Here is a 9,482-nt window from a genome sequence, read left to right as displayed (position 1 = left end):
TATATTATATATATATATATACACACACACACATAAATACAGACAAGAGAAAGTAGATAAAATAAAATGCATAAAAATTTTTATTTTAAAATTATTTAGGCAAAATAGTATAGGATTTTGATAACATGTTTTATCATAATCAAACAAAACGTTATGATTAGTTTATCACTATCGCCAATAACTTTTATGTCAGTGAATCTCTATTTCCATATGAATATAAATCACATTTGAGACACACACTTCAATATTTCAAGTTTTCTCATCGGCAGAGATGAGATTAAATAAAGTCTAGAGTTCCTGCTTCTTGGAGACCTCTTTTAGAGATCTCAGCAATAACTCAAACATGCTCAGAATTCTAAGATATCAAAACTGGTATTCAAAAGTGATTTCTATATAAATTTCTCATCAAATTCTTCTAAGACCAAATGACGTGACCTATGCTGTTGCATTTGTTTTAGTACTCTTACTGTGTATCAAACATTTGTTTCTATTTTTATTTCTCGGGAATTACAGAGGAAACATTCATGGCTATGAAAGAGCAGTATAAAATTAATCTGGATACACTTAAGATTTTATAGGTACATTTAAGACTTATGAATCAGATTCAGATAGACTATTTAGATGACTAAAAAGCATAGATGCAGAGCCTTCGAGTTTATCTTTAGCACAAAGACACATATACAGTTTCATACTTTACATCACAACGCACTATACACTTCCACACTACGCACTTCCTGCATAGTGCGCAGCAGAACACACACAAGATATTCACACACAATAATCTCTCACTGTGATAACGTGAGGACGGGAGCGGAAGAAAAAAGGCAAAAAAGAAAGATGGAGAGCTAAATTTAGGCAAGATGATAGGGAAGGATAATAAGTTGAGGCACACATCGAATGCAAGGGTGGTGGTGGGGGCTATGGTAACCAACGGAGAGAGAGATTGTCAATGATGCATTAAAGAAAAGCCTGATTACAATCCTAATGTCTTGCTCTGACACAAGGATCTTAATACAACCTTGTATATTTGAATAAAATTATAATAAAACTGTGTAGTCTGCATTTTACCAAAAGGTACCATACCAAAAGTACCCTAGTTTGATATGGTACCTTGTTTTTTGTTACACTACAACATACAGTATACAAATAGTTTAATAATTCAGTATCTTGATATATGTAGTGGGTTCAAAATAAGACTACATTGAGAAACTGGTATTGCAAATATAACAAACCATTTTTAAATAAACTTTTAGAATTCTTTAAATTTTAATGAATAAAAATGTTGTAAAACAACAAAATAATGATTAATAAACATTTAGGATACACTATCCCCAATCATATTATGTTCACACACAGACACACACACACACATATATATATATATGTATTGTATACAAAAAAATTTTTATTCAATTTTTTAACTGCTGAATTGTGAATGTGTTTGACAGTAAATTGGAGTCTGTGTAGACATGCAACTTCCAGTCTGGGTATGTATGTGCATTTGAGAAAGTTTGTGTGTGAGATGTTTGTAGGTCACTATCGCAAGAGCAGGTGGCATGGCTGAAACATGAAGGTTGATGATAGCACACTCCCCTCACATTTCACAGGTTCATAATCATCTCTTACTTCATTCCTGTCACTTTCAGTCTCTCACCTCTGCTATATTTCTGTCTCTCTCGAGTTTGACTGCTTAGCCTGTCACTCATATCAGCCTCGGAGTGAGTGAGTGTGTATATGTGTGTGTGAAATACTAACCGAAGGTCATCTTCTTCTGGCAGTCTTCTCACTTGATACCATCATGTGCGAATTAACTATATGTGCCTGTCCTGAAGAGCTTTTTGCCTAAAGTCAAGGTTGAAGCTGTTTTTTATATATTTATATTTTTAATTCATACAATAACAAACATATTTTTTTGTCAGTGAAGTGCGTGTTTCATAAATAAATATTAACATTGCTAAAGCACAAATTAATAAACTCCTGCCTGAGTGTAGCACCTACGTCAGTAAAGGATCCCAACATTAGAGCAACTAAAGTTTGATTTGGGATCATTTCAGTGATTTAACAGTTTGCATATTTCAGTGCAGATCGTATTGTGAATGAAATGCACACTTTCACCAAAGGCTATTAAAAGCAGGTGCAGCAGCAAACAACTCTAATATTAGCACATTTGATCTCATTTCACATGCAAAGACGTATTTTAAATTCAAAAAGGAAAAGGAGTGAAAAAGTCCACAAAAGTCCAAAAAAGAGAATAAATTAAAATCCCATTAATTGTCATGTCAGAGGAAATTGTCATAATAAATTTATAATATTTTATGTACACAAAAATCTGACTAATATTATAAGCAGACCACATTAATATATATAATATATATATATATATATATATATATATAATATATATATATATATATATATATATATATATATATATTATACACTAGCACACACTATGATCCTTTAGTTTTTTTTATATCTTTAGGTTTGTTTTAAAAAAAAAAACTATGCTACATATGAATTATATAAAACTATGAACCCTATTTCATGCATGCAGATAAAAAAAGTTTATTTATATAAGCTCGACTTACATGGCATTATTTGATATTTACACTGTTCTCTATTAGCACAGGCATATATGCACAAACTCAGTCTTTGAATTAGATGAAAGCTTGAACTTAAAAAGTGACTCATATCACATTCAATGGCAAATAAAAGCGTTATATACAAGTATAATGAGAACATGGAAAGAAAAGAAACAAGATGAATCAGAAGAAAAGAAAGCAGTGATTTATGGGTAGAATCAGTAAACTGACACAATGTTAAGAAAGAAACTACATGGAGTGAAACATACTGCTGTTGTTCTTTGATTGTCTCTCGATTGAGTCTCCACTGTCGTTTCTTCTCCCCTAATTATCGTTTGCTCTACTCCGGTTTCTGTCGATTTTCAATCGTTCTGTTAACTCTCGTGTCCTCGCTTGTGTGTGAGAACTGGAGGCAGGTGAGTGGATGCTGTGTGAACGAGACTCCTCCTGCTCCCTCTCTTCTCTCTCCTCTGAGACTGAGAGAGAGCAGTGCTCTCCGAGGTTTCCAAATCGCTCTCAGTTCGTCTCTCGCTTCATCAACATCGTACACTTAAACTATACGTTGAGTTAAAAAAATATATTAGTACACACTAAAACCCAGTGTAGGGGAAACTTAACGGGAAATTATATTTAAGGTGCTTTATGCAACCGGGTCCAGAAAAGTTTGACTAATGGTAACAGGCCGTGCACAGACCTTTTGAGGGGCATGTGCTGAAACTGAAAAAGGGCATTAGAAAATACAGCTGCACCTCAAAAAATCTGAACATCATTAAAAAGTTATTTATTTTTTTGTAAAAAAAAAAAAAAAAAAAAAAAAAAAGCAAACTTTCTTATATTCTAGATTAATTGCACACGATTTCAATATATATAATTTTTTAATTCCGATGGTTACGACGTACAGCTTAGGAAAATTAGACATTATCTTAAAAAAAATTAATTACAAAAAAAAGGGAACTTTTCCATTATTTTGAGATGCAGTTCTTCTTATTCATTAAACGCAACCATTAACAAAAATTTTAAATATATATATAATATATATACTATATAGCGCCACAGCGGGTCCACTTTATAAGCGCTTTTTTAATTAATTTCAAGTTTCTATTATTTTTATCCTATGGATTCCTTTATATGGCACAATACCCTAATAAGAGACAATAGTTATTTTTTATTTATTTATTATTTCATACTTTGTATATTTCCACCGTAAACACCGATTATGGTTCAGGACAGTTAGCATAACACTTATGAAATTCAAAGAGACAGGATGACAGGTATTCTAGATGTACAATAAACTTTTTATTTAAATTCCAGTTCAGTTTTGAAGAGTAAGCTAATAAAATGACTCTCGTCAAACAGCCAGAAGTTGTCAGTCTAGCATAGAGTCTCAACTCCTAAGTGAATGAGGTTTTGTTAAATGTTACACTTACTGTTAGAGTGATCCATGTTAAAGCATATTCATGGGTTGAGAAGCGGTATTTCACAGCAACAAACAATAGGATGCTACAGAAACTTAAGTTACAGTTATGTAACAATGTACAACAAACATTTAAATCAAACCTTGTGCTTATTACGATAAAAAAAAGCAACCTTTATAAAGCAAAATAAATGCAACTTATTTTTTAATTAACAACAAAAACAGCAAAACCGTACAATGCCAACATCAAAACCAACAACACACACGGCAACCCGGAGTACAGTGATAGAAGCTATCAGACTATGGTACAATAAGAGACCCACAACTCCCATGAAGCCATGGGAAATGAGGACATAAAACTGCAAGATTTCAATACAAGTTAGGTTTGGATTTTAAAAAGTATTTGATGAATATGCTACAGCTATTAAATCAAAGCTCCCCTTAAGAAAAACCTATAAGAACAGTTACAACTCCATGAATAAATGACAGTGTTTGTGTTCAGAACAACAATACCCGTAACTTTACAAAACCTTCCAAAAAATGAAGAAATAAAACAAAACTCAATTAAATGAAACTGGTGCAAAAAGTGTTGAAAAAATAGAAAGATGCAGTATGACTGTGTTCACAGTGATATCAATATTCCATCATTGCTTTAATTTAAAACAAGTCAACCGTCCGTGACCTGCTGATACTTACAGGGCTCAGTAAAAAAAAAAAAAAAAAGAAGATTTGTATTTTTTTAATTAATGCAGTGGATCTTTTTTAAAACCTCTTAACTGCACCAACAAAGAAAAGTGGTTAACGAAAAAATTAATTGAAGTACAGTGACGACAACTTGATGAAAGCAGATTCAGAGTAAAAAAGGAGGGGAAAGCCACTGTACCCTGGTGCGCAATAACCAAACTTGTGCCTGAATGTGAAAACCCCAAAATAAAACTAACAGTGAAACACTCCCCAGTCTAAATGAGAAAAAGACACTGAACCACATCAGAACAGTTACCTAAATACATCACCAACAGTGAGTCTAACGTTAAAATAAGCAAACATAAAATAAAATATGCATTTGTGAAGCTTAAAGGTGCCTTAAAGTTAGTTGGCCATGACAAAGAAAAAAAAGACAATACAAAAAGAATGGGTTGAATAAGCAAAGCAAACAAAGCTGGTCTTGTTTCAGTGTGGATGTGTCAGGCATTAGTTACAGTATGATCATATGATCATAAATCAGTCATTTCCTCAAAATGCACCTTCACATCACACCCAGGGTGAACATATCTGCAATGGTGTTTCAAAGCACAATAAAGTTCACTGCTTTTATCTCCAAGTTGTCCTCTGCTTTCTACTGGAGTCTACCCTACAGATAAAGAAGCGAGTGACTTGTGAAACTAAAGACTTGGATCTTCATGTTTAGGTGCACAAAAACTTACCAAGAAAAGGAGTCTGTGCTTGTGATTGAAGGCTACAGAAGGGTTAGCAAAGTTTGGACTCCACAATCCACATAATTCTGAAAGAGAAATCAAACTCTTATTGATGAGCCTTTCAATTTTAGCATTCTTTTTCTCCTTCAGGTGTTTGCAATTTTCATATTAAGCCAGCATTGCCATCTAAAAGGCTTACCCCAGAACAACAGTCAAATGTATATGGGTAGCAGACTCCAAACACTTCATTAACATGGATAATAAAGACTGTATGCTTGCAGTCTGGTGGCACATTGTGATTGACATGTATCATTTTGGAGGTAGTTGCTCAGAGCTACTCTTCACACGTGTGGAAGAAATGAAAGTTTGATAGTGCATCTGGTTCATTTCCTAGAGCCCTGAGAGTTCACATCACTAATATCTCGATTTCATTTGGATAAGATCAGTCATATTACACACAAAGGAGGTTTTTCATACAACTAGACAAAATATTTTGTAATTGATAAAACTATTATTACTATCTACTTATCAAATAATACTAATACAATTTAAATCATTTCTGCCACAAACATAGGCAACAAAATCAAACACAACTGATATATATATATATATGTATATATGCGCGATGTAGGCTGTCGTAGTTGATCCGTTATTCATTAACTGTATGGCCCTATATATATGGGCTTGATTGCAGAGCATTTTAGCAAATCTCAGACAATGATCTTCTAGCACAGACTAAGTAAAACCGGGTGCTTACTGCTACACTGACATTACTGCTACACTGAATTATTAAAAATGCTAGAGGCAGCTGTTTTGGGACTAGCTTACACCACTCTTAATTTAATGCGCAAGGCAAGAACACTAGGCTAACTAAAGTTAGCTAAAGTGATTAACATGTGTAACAAAGTGTAACACTACAATACGAACTACAAAAAATACTGGTGCATTTTAATAGATAAAAAAGGACAGTAAGACTAACACAGTGTTTTAAAAGAAATCTTATACATTACCAAGGCTGCATTTAAAAAAATAAAAATAATAATATTATATATATATATATATATATATATATATATATATATATATATATATATATATATATATATATATATATATATATATATATATATATATATATATATATATATATATATATATATAGTTCCAAATATTTGTTATTTTCAATATAAACATTTAATTTATTCCCATGATGGCAAAACTGAAATTTTCAGCAGTCTTCAGCGTCACAAGATCCTCCAGAAATCAAATACGCCAAGAAACATTACTATCAGTATTAAAAAGTAATATTTGTGTGGAATGCGGACACCAAAATTCCTAGATAATTGGTCCAAAAGAACGGCATCTATTTGAAACAAATCTTTTGTAAACTAGATTCTTTATGGTTTCAACCGCTTGCTCTCAATCCTTTATTTACCAACAGAGAAAAAGGGGAGTGGAGCTGACCTGATTGACAAGCCTTGTCCTCTGCTCTCCACACCACTGTGGCACCGGATACTGTAAACAAACACAATCAAGTTTTTAAAATTTTTTATATTGTAAAACCAGAGAGGAAAAATAAATAAATAAATAAAGTGCATGAACCGTTAGCACAAGATATCCAAGTGTGTGTATCTGAGATGAAAGCAATAGATTATGTACCTGGTAGGGCATATGTGGTCTGCGCATAATTCATGGGCACCTGTGGGACAATAAATCCTGGAGGACTGGAGTACGAATAAGGCTATAAAAGATAGGCAGACACGTAGAAAAACAATGATATTCTACAATCTTTGGAATATGCAAAAATGTAGGAAGCAGAATATCCAACTCCTCCGCATGATGTTAATCTGCATAGTATCATGGTTTGTATGAACACTGTAGTTACCTGCATGTATTGATTCCCTCCATTGAAGACCGGTGAGGGCGGGGCCAGGTTTGGGGGACAGCAGCTGCAGTACACATATGGGGTGGGGCTTATCCACTGTGATGGACCAATCATTGGAGACGACACTGAACCTAAGAATAAGATTCAACATTTTAAATGATGAAATTACATTAATTTTTAGGTTGTTAAGATTACATTGCAGAAATCATTTTAGAAGATCTGAGTATTTCCAGATAAGTCCACAACCAATTCTCGAAACTGAAACAATTGACAAATACAATGCACCAAATAAAAAAAATATAGATATTTTTAAAATTCCATCACTTTTGCACAAGACAGACCAAACAGGCAGCAACATGCAGGGACTCACGAGAACTTCGCTCTTTCATGATGGCAGGTCCCAGTTTGAGTTTTTTCCCTTTAAAACTGATTTGCTGCTGTAGAAGAAATTAAAATGTACGAGATGTCAAGATACCGTCACAACATCAACACCCAGACAAAAAAAAGAGAAAAGATGAATTCACGTAGACAAGTAAAGTGACCTTACATCAACGATAGTCTGGATATCAACGTCGTCGCCGAAATAAACGAAACCATACCTGTGTGGAAGATGGGAAACTAATCAGATGTGACAGAAGACACTTTTTTTTTTTTTTTGAAAGCGGTTTCCAAGACACATTCTATAAAGGGATAGTTCATGTCACAAACGACAATTCTATTATTTACGTCTATGCTGTTCTAAGATGAAACTCTTTGAATGGCATGAAAGTGAAAATGACAAAAGAAACATTTGGGCGACTTGATGCAATGCACAATAATTATAGCCTGGTAAAATCTGGATTCAAATTAAATTAGTTCAGGAAAAAATGCTATATATTAGTATGTACAATATTCTGAATGACCTATTAGAAAACTATTCTGACAAGGAAAAAAGTGAGCTAAACCAGTCTAAGCTGGTTAACTGGTCTTAGCTGGTATCCAGGCCTTGCTGGTTTTAAAAGGATTTTTGAACACTTTTTGAGCTGGTTAGGCTAGATGTGTCCAGTTTAAACCCACTAAAACCAGCATAGGCTGATCACTTTCTTCTCAGCAGGGAAAATCACAACTCTCACTCACCCTTTGCATATTCCTCCTCGATAAGTGATGATTTTCACTTCTTTCACAGACCCGTACTTGGCAAAGAACTCTCTGATCTCGTTCTCGTCCACCTGTCGAAAAAGTACCGGTTTGGGGACTACGTTTGATAAAAAACATGGCATAGTGGTTGTACCAAACATTGTACCAGTTTGACCATAAAGTCCACAGAAACGGAGTATAAGCTTCGGTTTCCCATCAGCGTCATTACCTTCATGTCAATCCCTCCGACGAACAGTGTGTTGGGCGTCATCTTGCCCTCAGGTAAAATATAACCGTTAGACAACTTCAGAGAGGACAGAAAGCCCTGACGGTGCTTCTGGATATCCTGTACGTTTTAGACAACATTTTCGGCATTATATCAACACATATTATCAGACAATGAACACACAGAAATTACAACATGAGGTCTCAAAAACAACCGGTAGCGGCACGTCATTGGTTTAAAATACGATTACCTGTGAATATAAACCACATATGAGGCACAAGGGTAATTGAACGCCCTGATACATCGTAGATTTGAAGTAAGGCCACACGTTTTGTTGCCTGTTTCCTAAACATACACCCGAGTCAGCCGAAATGCTAACGTTAGTGAAAAAGTTTCGAAGTGCTCGACACAAGCGGCCGAAACCGGGTCGAGCTCCAACAAGACCTTTTCATGTTTCTTCATTAAGCAATCTGGGCATTTAGGCTAAAATTAGTTAATTGGACGAACATTTGTGCTCTCCTAACAGATGTTCATAATCTAATGGGCCACGGACTGATTTCAACTGATGGCGAGTTCGTCGTCGCGCGAAGTTTTCACAGCAATAAACTTGATATTAATAGCACCAAAATTTATAGAATGCATCCGAGATATTAAATTATAAAATGCTGTTACTATTTTTGCTACTTACCATATCTAAAACAATTAAAATGACAAAATAAGTTAATGAAGCGAGTGGCTCGTTGGGTCTGTGCTTCTGGCTGGAGTTGCGTTAAAACGCCACACCCTCTCAGTCCTAATTGGAAAATAAATACCAAATAAGGCGAATTTTAAAGTTATTTACACT

The 9,482-nt window shown here is 34.3% G+C and overlaps 1 pseudogene; it reads right to left on the bottom strand.

The window, feature by feature from the left end:
• Nucleotides 1-5,330: 5,330 nt before the first annotated feature.
• Nucleotides 5,331-9,125, bottom strand: LOC113078187 (deleted in azoospermia-like; annotated as a pseudogene).
• Nucleotides 9,126-9,482: the final 357 nt, after the last annotated feature.

The sequence above is a fragment of the Carassius auratus genome, unplaced genomic scaffold (assembly GCF_003368295.1).
Source record: "Carassius auratus strain Wakin unplaced genomic scaffold, ASM336829v1 scaf_tig00024554, whole genome shotgun sequence".
NCBI classification, from domain to species: Eukaryota; Metazoa; Chordata; class Actinopteri; order Cypriniformes; family Cyprinidae; genus Carassius; species Carassius auratus.
The sequence above is the reverse complement of the archived record's forward strand: the minus strand, read 5'-3'. Positions and strand labels throughout refer to the sequence as shown.